This window comes from Natator depressus, chromosome 5 (genome assembly GCF_965152275.1).
Source record: "Natator depressus isolate rNatDep1 chromosome 5, rNatDep2.hap1, whole genome shotgun sequence".
Taxonomy (NCBI): Eukaryota; Metazoa; Chordata; order Testudines; family Cheloniidae; genus Natator; species Natator depressus.
In genome coordinates this window covers 70,232,860-70,248,990 of record NC_134238.1, presented here as the reverse complement: position 1 = coordinate 70,248,990, position 16,131 = coordinate 70,232,860, and the positions used below count along the sequence as shown (strand labels likewise).

Below are 16,131 nucleotides of genomic sequence, written 5' to 3'. Positions count from 1 at the left end.
GGCATTGGTAATAGAATACCTACCAGTGTGTCCCTATTAAAAAAACTACACTACATTCATCCACTCCACGTGGGAGAAATTATATGAGAAAGAATGAATCGCATGTGACAGATGTTAGTCATGTCACTTAATGCACTCTGGAACACTCCCAGATACTACAGTGATGAGGACAGTATACGACCCAGAATGAAATACTACACTTTGTGCCTATTTCCATGTATCTTTTTCACCAATGAACTCCTGTTCCAGCTTCCTCTAGCTGAGTATTTAAGTCTGAGGTCTTTTAATCATATTTTCAGTAACATCTTCTCTAATACCATTTCAACCATCTGTGGCTTTTACCACATGTCCCAGAAACGGGCATTCTCCTTGACCCCAAATTAATCTCCTTTCATCACATCAACAATTTCTTCAAGAACTACCGTAACCTCCATAATATTGCCCATATTATCTACTCATGATGCAGTGGACAGGGCACTGGATTGGGACTCAGGAGACCTAAATTCTATTGTTGGCTCTGGCGCTGACCTGATGTCAGTCATTTCACCTCTCTCTCTCTCTCAGTTTCCCAGTCTGTAAAACAGGTCTAACGATACTTATCTCCCTTTGTTAAACACTTTGGGATCTATGGATGAAGCTCTAAGAACATGTTATTACTATTCTCCATCTGCTCACAGTTATTCATGCCTTCATTCTCTCCAGTTTAGATCAGCAGATTTTCCTCCCAACTCTTCTCTTGCTTTTGCTAGCTACTTTTAGATTCTACTCCCAACTTGCCACTCAAGTCATTTTGTGACCACACTATTCCCTTTTGCTGTATCTGTGTACAATTAATAAAACAGTACAGGGAGATTTTATATGAAACATAGTATACAAACTAAACAGTGATTAACACCGTGTCTCTCTTTCCATCAAACTGTCTCATTTCCTTAATATTTAGTCATCGCTCTGGAAGTGCTCCATTTTACTGCAGAATTCTCCTAGCAACATGAAACCACAACAGTGTTCCTTCTGACAGTCTGCTTCCATGCAGAATGACCACTTTGCATAATTCAGACAGCTAAACAAAGGTCTTCAAAAGTCAGATTTTTTTTGTCCGGCACTAAACTGAAGATTCTTCAGCAGCACTGCTTTAGATGTATACAGCGTTAGATCTGAATAAGGACTTCTACAATTGTCAGTGTAGAATAGTAAAAGAATTGTCAAGGAACTCTATAACCTGGAACTTAGAGGATTTTTTAGATTGAAATCCTAATAGATAGAAACAAAAATAATCGACTTCTATGAAATCTTATGAGTCTGCATTAGTCAATTTTTTTTTGGGTCGGAAATCAAGTAACATTCGATATATTGTAATTTGAATAGGTTCTGTTTAAGCAGCCCAGTCATGACAGTTTGGGATACACCAGGAGCTCTGAATTTTGGTTTCATAAAAATATATTTCTTTAAACTCCTTTAGTGATTTATCAGCCTAAACAACTACTTTTGTTACCAATGGCTTCAAATTTTTCAATGTAACATGTTGAGAATACATAAGTCTTGGCCTTGTCAGAATCCAGAGGCAACAAAATGTTACAGAATGTCAAATTAAAAATCTACACGACTTGTTTAATCTAAAATATGAAATTTCATATATGACATTATAGGTGGATTAGTAATGATCCCTGTAGTTAAGGCTGACCAACACTTTCCATTGTAACCCTTTGTTTTCAGTTGCTTATAACTGATGAACTAACTATTCAGGTTGAAATTTTTCTTATTTGGGTTGAATTTTGAGAAAGCTTGAACAAAAATGTACAGCTACTTCAGAGAACAAGATTAGTAAAAAGATCATAGAATCATAAAATATTAGGGTTGGAAGAGACCTCAGGAGGTCATCTAGTCCAATCCCCTGCTCAAAGCAGGGCCAACACCAACTAAATCATCCCAGCCAAGGCTCTGTCAAGATAGTTTTTCTAAATTAAAGAAACTTGTACAGTTCTAAATCCTCCATGATTTGGAGTAGAAAACATAAATTTGACAGATATTCCTGAGGTCACAGCAGTGCCTTTCCACTGTCTCCCAGAAAATCTGACCAGATTGTAAATTACAGAAAATCTTTAATTGCATAAGCACAACAACTTGTTAAAGGCTGTTAATTCCAAATGCACAGCCCATTCTCCTAGGCCCTGTTAAGCCTTCTGTTTCCTCTATCTATGATAAGCATGAGCTAGATTTCCAGAACGGACATAGGCAAAACAGATCAAGCCACCTTCCCTTCCTCTGCCATCCATCAAAACACCCTACAGTTCAAGGGAAGGATCACTGGGTTAGGAGTCAGAAGACTACCCATCTAGTTCTAGTCTCACCTCTTTCACAGACTAGCATTATCAAAAGAGGCAAGCAAGTATTCCGTAATCTCACAGATGAAAGAACAGATGATTTCAAGTGTCACACAAGGTAACTTTTGGCAGAATGGGGATTTGAACTCTGGCCTCTAGTATTGTGGATCCAAGCCTCAATCAGTTAGCTACATTGCCTCTCAAACTGAATATGCCAAAATCATGCAGCTTTGCTAAGGTGTCTGTAAAACGGGACTAGTACTCCATGCTTAGTAGAGGAAATGGGATCTGATAAAGTATCAGGTGATGGAATTGCTTTGTTTTTTCTTTTATTAAAAAACTATTACATTACACACAAAAGCCTCTTTATATGTTATATGAATTGAAAGACAGTAATTACACAATCACATGCAATTTCTTGCATGGGATATGTACAATATAGGAGAAAAGTGATACAATACAATATTGTATATAGATCCACAAGCACACAGTATGGTTGAGTCTACCTTAATAAGGGAGTTAAAATTAGTAACCATTTTTCACATGAATGAAGAATATGGTAATGGGGAGCAGTGTTCCCTATATATAGGACCAGGTATTTACAAAAAATAATTAGACTACCTTCCCAGAAGCTTAAAAATTAAGTATTGTCCCTATATTGTCCTTTTCTCTTTAGCACATAACCATTCTTTACATTTTTTCCAATGGTGCTAAAATGAATATAACTGATTTTGTTTAGTACGTTCATTGGACAGCCCTGAGAGTAGTATTTGTTCAATTAAGACAATTAGGAAAAATATTTTACATCAATGATGCTACTACTACAGAAAGTTTTCAAAAAGCAGTAAGATTTGAAAATTTACTAAAGCACAAATTTGTAGAACACATCCTTTTAACTATTTTAAAGTTCATACTAGGTAATTGGTTTGATGGTATCCATTACTAACAAGTACAAACACTAAACTGTACCTTTGAAAAAATATTGTTCTCAAATGTAGCGCTTGTAAAAAGTCCTTTACTGTAAATAAAAATAAGATGTCAGGTTTCCTTCATGATTAAATTACCACATGGGAGAGAAAAGTGTGTTTCTTTATATCATATTGCCAACACACATCAGTCCTAACCTGGAGGGACCACTTCTAGAGGTCAAAGAATTATTCAGTTTTCAAAGTCCAGGAAAACTCAAGACTTTTAAAACTGAGCCATGGAATCTCACATTTTTCCCCAGTTGCCACGTGAGAAAAATTCTAGGTTAACGTCTGGGGTGGTCAATGCTCATGAGAAGATGAGATTTTATTTATAATACCATCTGTCTGCTCCAACCCCTTATCTCCTAATTTTGTAACTTGGTAGAAAATCTCTCACAAAAAAAATAAAGTCCTGCTTAACATCTCAGTGTATTGATCTACAAGTTTCTATTTTCTGATACTATAGCAAATGAGATCATTAGGAATCAAAATTCAAATTTGTTTGTTCCCCTAGGTAGCTACATTTGTAGGCCATTTATTTTTTTGTAAACACACACCACAGAGGTATTTTTTCCCCCATTCACTCACTCCTCTTTTCTTTATGTATCTTATGTTACGTCCACTTAATCATTTCCATGCAAATGACGCTCCTGTGTCTTCCTTTCCTTTCCTTTGCACACCACAGGCTAGTTTCACTCTGCAATGTGTGCTGCACAACAGATCAGACCTCATGTTGGAGAGCTACGTAAGCAGTGGGAGGTGGCACAGAAGGAACAGAAAAGGTAAGGACACAAATAGGATTTGGAATATCACGTGTTGTAAATGAACTTTTAAAAATTCTTTCTATGACAGAAGAAAGACCAACAGGAAGAACAAACACACAAGAGACCAAAAGGAAGAGAGATTGCTACTACATAAATATTTGTATCGTGGTAGTGACCAAAGATATGAACCACTGTTGAAGGGTCTTGAGGAAGGATCTGAAGAAAGAGAACATGGCTAATTTAATTATGGTTTTTGGAGGTGTTTTGTAAATAAGCAGTGGTATGGAGGAAAGCACAAAGATGCATCTCAGAGAAGTAAAGCAGCAAGTTGATGAGGGCACCAGTTCAGAAAGTTAGGAGAGTGGAGAGCAACTTGATAAGATACAGTAGCAATCAGAGAGGGCCAGAAACAGAAAGGGCCTGAAGGTAAGAAAACATTTTGAATTTGATGTGGTGGGAAAAAGGGGGAGTCAGTGGAGGGATTCAATTATCAGCACTAAGATGACAACCTTGGCAGCTATATTTTGACTGGAGGGGAGGGGGCTGTGATGCAGGTATCAAGGAAACTAAAGAGGCAGTGGTTGTAATCGTAAAGACAGGATACAATAGGCCCGATGAAAGGGTTTCAGACGAGTGTACTGAGAGACTAGGGTGGAATTTAGTGATGTGGACGCAGCAGCAAGACAGAGACACTGCCCAGATTTATGGGACAATAGAGCAAAGTGTAAAAATGGACACCCAGATTGTGGATTTAAGTGACAGTGAGGAGACTGACGTAGTCGACAGAGAAATGAGACAGTGGGGAGGGCTTGGGAAAAATTAAAGTTTTGTCCACGTGACACTTACGGTGAGACAATAGGAGAGATCAAAAACACAGTCTGAGATGCAGGATTTGAAAGAGACTACCAGGAAAAAAACTGGAGAGGTAGATTTGAGAGTCATCTGCATAAAGGTACTAGCTGAAACCATGCAAGTGAATGAGACCCTTAACAGGAGGGTTGAGAGAGAAAAGGAGATCTAGGACAGAGCACTGTGGGATTGCCCACAGAAAGTAGAACATGATACTGAAGGAATGTTCAGAGAGGGAAGAGATCTAAAAGGTAAGTTATGAAAGCCAAGGAAGGACAAGATAACAAGAAGGATCAGCAGTTTCAAAAGCAATAGAAAGTAAAGAAGGATAACAATGAAGTATGGGTTCTTCTATCTGGCTAGTAAGAACTCAGAGACCTACATGAAAGCAATTTCACTAGAACAGAAAGGGCAGAAGCCAGATTAGATGAGATGAGATCCATGATGAAGTTGGAGAAACCTGAGGCAGCTTTTACAAAAAGCACATTCTGATGAGCCTAAAGATGAAGGCAGGAGATGAGTCAGTATTTGAAAAAGGGGGAAACTGCAGAACAGTTTATTGAGAATGGAAGGACTATGGTATGCTTGTATTGTGACAGGCACTGGCTAAAGGAGAATGAAAAAAACCTCATCTGGGAAGTAAGAAAGAGAATAAGGGTAGAAGTAAGGGAAGTCAGCAGCTGGAAGAGGATTGAGTCAACAGGGCAGGTGGTGAGCATACAGGAGAGCAGGAATCAGTGACAGGAGAGGAAAAATGAAAGAGCAGAGGGTAGAGGAAGGAAAAGGGGGGAGGCGGGAAGAGATAAAGAATGGGGAAAAGTAGGACATTTATCAGCAATTGTACTGGCCTAAGATGTATAGCTCCGTATTTCCAGCATTTTATTTCGGTTAAAGATTGTCCCCAATTCTGTTAATTTGGAGATGGAGAGGTTAAACAGGAGAGGATAGTAGAATATTCATAGGATTGAAGTCAAATTGCTCTTTGCTGATGAACATTTAAATATCTGCTTCTTAAAAATATTTCCATGCTCTTGGTTTTCCTCTTGCATTTCAGGTCATGGCTACATTTTGGAATACTACATTTCAAAGGTCGAATATATATTAAGCACCGATGAAGCAATATTGAACTGTCAAATACAACTTTCATATTAAAAGCAGTAAGAAGGGAGACACTTGGATGTAAAATTACTGAATAGTTGGGATTTCCTTTACGACATTTTCTTTTAGATTTTTTTTTAAATTAAGAGTTTAATAGATTATAAAATTTCAAGCTATGTGTTTGTTCCGAGGAGTAAGAAAACATTTATCAACTGGTAAACACACAAGAAGGGTTAGGAAAATTGCTATATGCATAGTCAGTGTTAAGACACCAAAAAGTTTGTTTTAACCTAAAAAGTTGATTTGGTATTTAAAGTTTGCGATAGAAAGAATTTTCGCTGGGCCACAGTACTCCATTTTTCTCTCAAAGTAGCTTCACATAGCAAACATATCACTCTTTTTTTAAGTGCTTACTTAGCCCTTATCAACACAGTATCTATCAGGAGTGGTTCCAAAATATTTTAAAATAAAAACACACACAGGACAGGAGAAATATTTTGATTAGTTTTTGTTTGGCTAGTTGTGTGTGTAGAACTTGCCAAAGTCCAAAAAAAAATGAGTTTTACACATATAGCTTGTTCCTGTAAGCTGCTCAGTTCCTTCTGAAAAAGTTACTGAACGCCCTTATCACTGGAATCAGGCACTTTGATTTTAACGTAGTGCGTATTTCCTGCAGAGGTAAATCCCATATTCTAGGTCCAACCCCTGTAAAAATTAGTTCTTCTCAACTCACAAGCCTCTTCCTATTGTTCAACATTTTCATTGCTCTGATGAAAAATAGCTATCATAGCTATGGAGGAAGATATAACAGCTCAAGAAGCTAAGGCTAATTCCATGGAGGACTTTGAATATCAGGACATGTACCTTGAACTAGACTTGTCAAAGGCTTTGGATCAGGGCCTGGGTAGCCAGCTCAGAAAGCAATACACCAAGTGATCTATCATTAGGAAACCGGGCTGATAAAAAGATGTGTTCACATAGTCCATACTAGCTGATGCTTTTTAATTACATGTGGCTTCTTTCCTAGATAAAACAGACTGCAATAATCAAGCTCGAAGTTCATGCATGCATAGATTAGTATGGCCTCTTCAGCAGAGAGGCAAGTTCTCCAAAGTGCTTCCCTCTTCCTATCGGCTTCACCTCACCCTTGTCTGGGCTCAGATTTAGCCAGCTGCTCTTTATCCAGGTACTGATTTCCACTGGAAGCTAGAAGACAGTGCTCTGTTTATATCTAAAGCAAAGGATAGATATGGCTGGCACTTCACACTGTTTATCTCACCATTTGTCTCATTATGAAGAGGGGTTTGAACCTTAGTTGCAGAGTCCTCAGAGGACTATGCCTGTAATGACCCTCTGGGTTTAGTGCGAGAGGACATATCTGAGTCATTTCAGGGTATATCAGTTTATCCCTGGAGCCTATTAGAAGCAGAACAGGAATATATAACTATCAATGGTATCAAATGATAAAATAGTTCTGCAAGGTAAATAGAGATACGTCCATTGTATGTGGACAGGAGGTGGTCATTCACCAAAGCAACAAGTGCTGTGTTTGTCCTGTGCCTTGACCTGAAGCCTGAGAGAAGAATCCAGGATAATGGCAGCCAATAGGTGACATTGGAGACTTTGTCAATTAGCTTGCTTAAGCTTTTTTTTTTGGTTAAACACTGGGCAGGAACTCATGCAAGGTCTCAAACATCAAGCGGTGCTTTTTAAAGAATTGTTTGGATTACTGGATTGTGGAGAGGGGCAGATTTCCCATATCAAAAGAGGTGCTGACAATCTCATTACTGGGGGGTCCTTTGTGTTGCCTACTTTTTTAAAAAAAACCACATAGGAAGGCATGGGTCAGAGTTAGAGGTGCCAGCCCTGACTGCCATCAGCTTCTTTGACTACTACTTGTGAATGGACCAAATCCTTGGAAAGAATGCACTATGTTTCTGGTCTCAATCTTGGTCCCCCTACTTCATTCTTGGTAAACCATAAAATGAGATGACAATTCCTAACAGCAAGGGCTGCTATGTTTGAGGTTTGAGTGGACGAAGTATGGAATCAGCGTATAATCCAAAAATTTTTTCCAGGATACTCATTGCTTCCTTTAGAAAGGCATAAGCTTATAGAATTGTGTCCTCATCTGTATCAGACTACATTCTTCCTTCCTGGTTGTTGTTGTTTTTTTGCCACAGTTAGTGACAGAATTAATGCAATCTGTGTGAACTATGAAGTGAGGGAGAGCACTTCAGTGCTGAAGTAAATATAGCAGTAATGAGAGACTGTTGTAGTGTCTTGCTAAGACTTCTATTCTTTGGTCTCTTGGCTGATTTGAGTTTTTATGATTAAATTTTGGAATTTAGCAAAGACCAAGAGTTTTTGGGAGCACACCAGGACAATGGTTTCCTCTTGTCTTGTAAAGGTAAGAGTTACTTCTGCTTGCAGAAGGAAGTGGTCTTAACCCTGTAGAGAGGAGTCTCTCATATTTATGAACACTTCCAGGCAAAAGGATCCAGTCCAGGGTACGTCCTGCCTTACACCATACAGTGACCTGACCATGATTCCGGATCATTAACGTATTAGTACTTACTACATAAAATTATAGAGTGCCATTATTTAAAGATGGCCTGTATTTATGCCAATCCCAAAAGTTAGCATGTGAGACCTTGGAAAGTATCCTACTGTAGCCTAGAACTCCACACACTGTCCCCTAGCAGCAACTGTCTTTGGAGCAGCTGCTCCTGGCCAGACCTCAGATACAGCATAACAGCAAAATCAGTCTTCAGGGCGGTTCCTCTTAGCCAAAACTTGCTTTCTCAGCAAGATCTCAGAAAAATGGATAAGCTATGTTCACTGCGCTCCTCAAATACTGGAGCATGGGACCACACCAAGGGCAGTATGGATGGAGATTTGGTCTTAACTCTGAATTCCCTTGCTCGTCATGGGTAGGGGAATCTTATTTTAAAATCTGTTCTGGTCTTAGAAGAAAGCACAGTTCGATTCTTACAAAATATCACCTATAGATCCTGAAAATTATCATATTACTAGCAAAAAATAAAGTAGAAAAATTAAAAGTCACGAAATTGAACAAGTTTTATACAGGCACGTTAACTTCAGCTTTCATTAGCAGCCCAGGAAAAAAAAAAATTCTTTGCTTTAGAATTTTGGGTTGGGAAGCTCCCTAGCTTGTTAGTCCCACTGCATTCAGTCCTTGAAAATAAGAAAATCTGCCCTTAAATGAGTCTCCATTTAACACAAAGTAGTTCAGACAGCATCTGAATCAAACTACACTGGACCAAGGGTGATTCACAAATATTCTTAATCATCATTTTGGCTAAATTACTCATGGGTCATTAGCCTTCTCTATGTATGCCTTGTTATTTTTTTTATTTCTTGCAACCTTCTATTTCTTTGACTTTTGAAAAATGATTATTTAAAAGTCCTAGGTATTAATATCCATAAAAGGCTCATTTGTAACTGAAAACATCAATTTCAGTCACAAACATTTAAAAAATTGGACAATACAAAAACATTTTAAAATATCAAGTATTAAGGGTCTGTACCGTATCACCCTTAATCTTTTTTCACACTATGGTGATCCATTAGTATCATTTCAGCCAACACCTAAAGAGAATGGGAAACCATTAGTCTTCAAGGAAGTATGTTAGCATCTGTTCACTCACAACACTATGAATCTTAAAAAATACAACCAGCTGGAAGTCTGAGTCTTTTTTAGAGTGACAAGTTAGGCGAGGTAATATCTTTTATTGGACTGACTTCCGTTGGTGAAAGAGAAACTTTTGAGCTTATGCAGAGCTCATCTTCAGTCTTTTTGACACTATTAATCTCCCAGTTTCCTACCAGCATGACCTACTTAAAGCTACACCCTCAAGGATGAAGAAGTTAGTTTTCACTAAATTCATGAAAAAGTAATCAACTTGATTAAAATATTAATACAGTTGAGTTGATGGAATATTTAACAGAAATATAAACCCCACAATAAGTAGTTGTAGACCAAAGAGGTCAATTAGATCTATTTATTTCCCAGACTACACTGAATTATACTGAAGTTACACCATGGAGTTATGAATCATGCTTTTTGACTATAAACATGAAGGTTTGCCTTGAATTTACACTTGTCCTATGAGGTTGCTCACAAAATGCATCCTTTTAGAAATATGATTCACAAATACGGTCCATCACTCCATGCAGAGAGTCATTATTTGTGGAATTGGGGCCTACATTTACTAACTGTCTTTTACTCATGACGCTACTAGAAACTGTCCCACTGTTAGAAATGGAAACTACTTAGCCAGGTGTACAAAACAGCTCTTGTACGGTTTAAAAAATAATAATAATTTTTAAGCAAGAAACATCCCCATAGTGTTGTATCTCTCAGGGAATAAAGGAAAAGTGCCTTTGAATCATTCGGATTACTAGTATCTTGATAGATTAAGCAACTAAAATTCACTTTCAGTTTTGTACAACAAACACCTTTGGTACGGTGTTTAACTTCTGATTCCAATTACACTACCGTTTTATAAATCCTTAGCTTATGTTTTAACATATTAACCCAGCTAAAATATATCCCATCATCAGATAGGAAGCCTGAGATCTATACTCAAGCTAATTTACAGTGTGTAGAAAATTAAGGTTTATAGTTTTTTTCAGATAGGGGTTCATTAAGCTAAAAAGCTTCCTATCAGATCCCATTACTATTATGCTTTCATTCGGTGTGTCATGCAGTATTGGTGATAGAAACCTTACATTTAACAAAAATAAAAGTAAATTTATTGGCAGGCACTGTAGGAGGTTCTTAGGAGCCTCATTAAAAATATTTAAGAGTCCTCTTCCAGCTAACTAGTTTTAGTGTGTATATTACAGGCAGTTTAAAAAGGAAGATTAAGTGCTTCATGAGACTTCCATTACACTGATGAAATAATCGGAAGTCTACCGATTATTGGATTTGACAGAAAACTTCACTGTTTATTAATATGTTAAGCAGAAAGAACATTAAGAAGCATTTTCAACCACAAAAACTGATTTAGAAGCAATAGAACAAGTACCATCTCTGCTCATTGGGGTGCAGGAAAAAATGCTATTCAAAATACAAAATTAAGTAATTCTAAAGTACACTATCCACATATGCATAACAGAGAGTTTACTGAAAATATATCTGTACAAACTGGAAGAATACAAAATATACTTTAAAAAAGTATCTTTGAATGTATAAATACCCAAATTAAACACCACAAATTTTGTCTTGCTGATCCCTTAAGAAAAACAAGCTCCTGTAAATGAAAAATGCTGCCTGTGGCTTATATTTGAAGTCCAAAGATGACAGACAACTCAAATTAAAATTCAACTAATTTCAAACAGTAAATTTTAAATACTGATTCAAGTTATTCAGCATCTTGTTCACCTTCTAAAAAACTATTTTACATTTTTGCAAAACTAAAAGCGATTTGGTTACTGATGACCTAATTACTAGAATAAAAGCTGTGTCTGACAAAGAGAGAGAAAGGACCACTGCTTCATACATAATTTATTAAGATTTCCAAGAGTATTCCGGTTAAATTCACTGATCTGAGCATCTCATTGTAATGTTAAATTTTTAACAAGTCAGTGTGTTCTGATGTTCAAATATACACTTTTATTTTTCATTATTTAAAAAATATCCCTCAATATTTCTGCTGCTACATGGGTCGCAATTGGCCACCGAACCTTATGCTTTAAATGCATTTTTGGGCGTAGCAGTGCAGTACAGCCTCTCATCCCTCTGCAGCTTTCTCCTTTTTTCAGCAGAGGAGCAAAAGCTGCTGCAGTCAACTGCAGAATAAGCCACTACCAGGTCCTGTCACTAACAAAGACACCTATCTGTAATACCCAGAGGTGGCTTTTGCAGATTTACACAAAAGCAAAATTTTAACATTTAAAAAGTGCAAGAGAACGCCATGCTCTGCAATACCTGCCTCATCCTCCCTCCAGAATGCCTTCATTGTGGAGCTGTTAGATTCACATCAAGGCATCTCCTTCCCTGCTTTGTGTCCCTTTCTCTGGCAGCCACGGCTGCTGCGGCAGGAGGGAGGAGGACGACGACTTCAATGAGCTCAAGCTCTCATTCCTCCTCGCAAAGAAATCTGCTACATTCTTTGTTGCCCTTTGCCCGTTTCCTTAGATACTGTTTTTTCCTCTTTTCTATGTCAACAAACCTTTAAAAAAAACACCCTATTTTCTAGCTACAAAAGCCCCTTTCTTCTCCCTTCCCCAGCTCGCCGTCGCCACCGCCTCCTCCTCTCCTGTCAAACAGACTGATCAGAACCACAGGAAACCATCCAGAGCTCCTCGCTGCAGCAGCTGGGATTAAACAGGCTCCTCTCCCTGCAGCAGCCCGAAGAGGCACACGCACTGCACAGCAACAGACAGGGACACTGAATATTACAGCCCAGCATGGCTCGGCCGGCGTGCCGTGCCCTCCCAGTTTCACCTACCCCATCTCCGAAGCCGGCTGCGCCTCCATTCCCTCTCCAGAGCCCAGCCTCCGCCCGCACCCACTGGCTGCACTGGAGCCGGAGCCAATACAACCACATTCCAATCACGCGTGCGCCCAGCCTAGCCCAGTGCAGCCAATGGCCCAGCTCGCATTATAGGATGCGATGCGCCCTGGTCTGCATCCAGAGGATTAAACAGCTGCTTCCCCCCCCCCCCCGCCCCCCACGACTCTGGTCAGTTCCGAGGGGACGGAAGGGGAGGGATCCTGTCAGTGATCATCGCAAAGCACAGCGACAGAGAATGTGAAGAAATGGGAGTGGGAATTGAAGGTGGGTGGGGAGAGTAAGTGGAAAGAGGAGGAGGCAAATACACCCCCCAAATAAAAATGCAAATCTTGTTCTATTTACTATTTGCCAAAACGATCCCAAACTATTACTTACTATCAGCACATAGAGCAGCATGAGGTATAACAGATATTGCCAAAATTAATATGTCAAGTATCTGGGAAGAGGAACCACTTTTCACAGCAATGAGGGTGAATTTTGATAGTCTGTCCATTCCCTATTACGGTCTATTACGTAAAATAGATGGAGTTATTTAGAACAGCTATTGTGCTTTAAATTTACACTCCAGGTTAATCCAAATTAACTTTCAAGTGTAAACAACCACTAAGATACCTAAACAATTTCAACAGTTCAACTTGAGAGGATGAACACTACTATTTTTGAGGAAGTAAGTGCAGAATAAGGTCGGGTGCAAATTTAAAGTGCAAGAGCTATTCCTAAAGCAGACTATGCTAAATTGCAAAAAAGGTACTGTGAGTGCCGAATAAAAGTGTCCACAAGGGGAGTTTGTGTGGAATAGCTATTTTGCTAACCTACCTTCCCTGTGTATTGAATGTCTTAGTTAGAATTTGTCTTCACTTGAACATGGATTAAGATAGAATGTGAATTTAAGTGCAATAGCTGTTCCTGGATAATTCCATGTGTGGACACTTTCAAAAACAAGTTAAGCTAAACAGAAACAGGCACTCTTATTCTGGAATAAGAGCACCATTCCATAATGAGCACGATCACATGTGGAATTAATCAGGAACAACTCCAAGCGAAGACCAATACCATGCTAAATAATTTTTCTCTTTCAAATGCCAATATGCATCCAACATGGAGCAGTAGTTTTGAAAAGACAACTAGAATCAGACTGCAGATAGGTATACCTGCACAATGGGTAAGCCACCTCTTGCAGACTTGTTTTCTTGCTTTTGAATTAGAAAAAATATTTCAGATACACAAAATAGACATTTCCTTAGCACAAGATTTAAGGCAAGAAACCCCTCAATTATAAATCCTAACTGTGTTACTCACTCACTTAAATTCTCTCCATTTTAAAAAACTGAGACCACATTTGTCTACATCACAAGATGTTCTGAGGATTATAATTCTAGGATTTCTTCTTTCAGTAAAAATATTCAAATAAATGCAAAACTACACAAGTCTGCAAAAAATAATCTTTTACACTTACAAAGAGTCCTATCATGGATAGTTACCACCTTATTTTAAAAACTTAAAAAAAAAAACCCTATCAAAGTAAGTACTGAACATTCAACTGTTGGAAATTAGGACTCTGATCCTTCAGACAGCTCTGTAGGGATGCAAGAAAACAAGTTAATCCTATAACAGAACTAAAGGTATATGCCTAATACTTCAGTTAATTATTTTTGAAAACCCAAAACAAAGTATTGCTTAGAGATCCATTAAAATAATTTTCTTCCCTAATATTATTTCTGGATTTGCTTACAGTTCAACAAAATGCGATGCTTTCACATGTCTTCCATCAAACAAGCTTTTTGGTTATATAAACCATAAATTACTTTTATTATAAAAAGAGTCACCTGATAAATGTGCACTTAAGACTAACACATTATTCTAATTCAGTGTATAGTAGTCTGCTGTAGGAGTGCAGCAATTCTCCAAAAAGGGCAATATTTTTGAAGTTTAATGTACCCACATCATTTGAATGGTTATTTTGTGTACATTTAGATGAGATATGATGTGGAGCGGTCAAGCGATATCGTAAGCTTGTAGGCAAGGTAAAACAATGGTACCCAAAATGAGGGGTTTTTTTCCAGTTCCAGAAACACTGCATCACAACTGACTATAGCTTTTACTCTTGACATTAATTTCAGCATCTTAATGCAGTATTTATTGGTCAAAGTTACCAAATGACAATGTATTAATTTTTTTTTTATTGGTTTTGCATGGGAAAGATATTTTTCCCCCCTAGAACGATGAAGCTGTTTAGCATGCAGCAAAAATGGTGAATATCAACATTTTACAATATACTATTATGACATTTTTCATACCCGATATTCTTAAGTTAATGTATCTCAAGTGATTGTAATAGCGTTCTATATTTTTAACTGTCATTTGTTGACCAGATCAGTCTCACACTAAAGGTCGTGCACCAGTAGCAGTTCATTCCATGCCCACAGGTATGTACTGCATAGTGGGCAGACAAATGTACGTGAATTCTTAATGTAATGCTTCTCCATTTGTAATCTTTTTAAATACATGTAGCATCTAGTCTGTCTAGTAGAAGATTTTAATTTGTAAATGCCTATGTATGCAGTACTAGCCTTTGAATATTCTAGAAAGTAGCTTTTTAATTCAGTGACATTTATGCACAGATTAGTATTAGTTATGACAATACACAGATTCATACTGGGCTTCTATCAAAAACAGCAATTTTGATGCTAATATATAAATTTAATTTAGCACAAGTCTGTATACTTGTACAAATAAAAAATGTAGCAATGGTGGTAATGTTAACAATATACTTTGGGAATTCTACCTCTACAGGGAAGTTACAGTATATGAAGACTTGGAGAATACAAGCCTCTTAAAACTTATATCAAAGAGAAAGAGACTCTCCACAAATTTTGAAAAATGGGGTTTGTTCAAGAAATGAAAAAAATCAAGAGAATGAAAAAAAACCAAAAAATTGGCAAAAGGGACCAGATGCTAGACAGAATTCTGTGATGCTGGCAGCAGAAGCCAGGAGAGATTAATTGTATTGGCAGCTACTGGGTGCCAATACAATTAATCTCAATAAAATTAATTTTTTAGTTCAGATTGCCACTAATACTCTATCACAGGGGTTGCTTTCAGAAATACTCAAGCAAGTCAAATTTGGCATGTCAGAGTTGTATTGATTGGGGGAAAGGGAGGAAAGGGAACCAGACTGACACTGATCAGAAAGCATCACGTTCACCTGCTTCTACAGCCAACAAAAAGAAAGCATGTCCTCTGATTGATCCTGTTGCATTGTTTGCTTGAGAAAACACACACAAGACAAGAAACCTCATAAAACAAATATCTGAGAGAGGAACCAATCTAAAGGGTGCAGAATATCAAAAACAATGACATGTCATGCAGACCTATGGAAGATTTGATTGTTAAGGATGCAGTTTGTCACTCAAAATGTCTTTCTTCCAACTTGAGTAAAATTAATCAAAGCAAAACCATTACTCTGCAACAGTCACCTTATGGACATTTTTTTTTTAAATCAGTATAGGCTACCACTACTGGAGGAATTTCACTTGTGATGGTATGCCAAGTCTCCAACATTCATGTTCTGGGATTATTTTCTCCA

The 16,131-nt window shown here is 37.8% G+C and overlaps 1 protein-coding gene across 7 annotated transcripts in view; it reads right to left on the bottom strand.

Annotated features, from left to right (window-relative positions):
* The window catches only part of APC (APC regulator of Wnt signaling pathway), a 194,472-nt gene that overhangs the window by 154,948 nt on the left and 23,393 nt on the right, over positions 1–16,131 (bottom strand). For 3 of the 7 annotated variants that reach the window (XM_074952954.1, XM_074952961.1, XM_074952959.1), the window contains exon 1: positions 11,957–12,369. The exons of 2 other annotated variants lie outside the window; for them this stretch is intronic. The gene's annotated coding sequence lies outside the window, so the exon portion shown is untranslated. Of the gene's footprint in view, positions 1–11,956; positions 12,370–12,479; positions 12,611–16,131 lie in introns of those variants that run through there. 2 more of the 7 variants (XM_074952955.1, XM_074952958.1) reach the window with 2 other exon arrangements.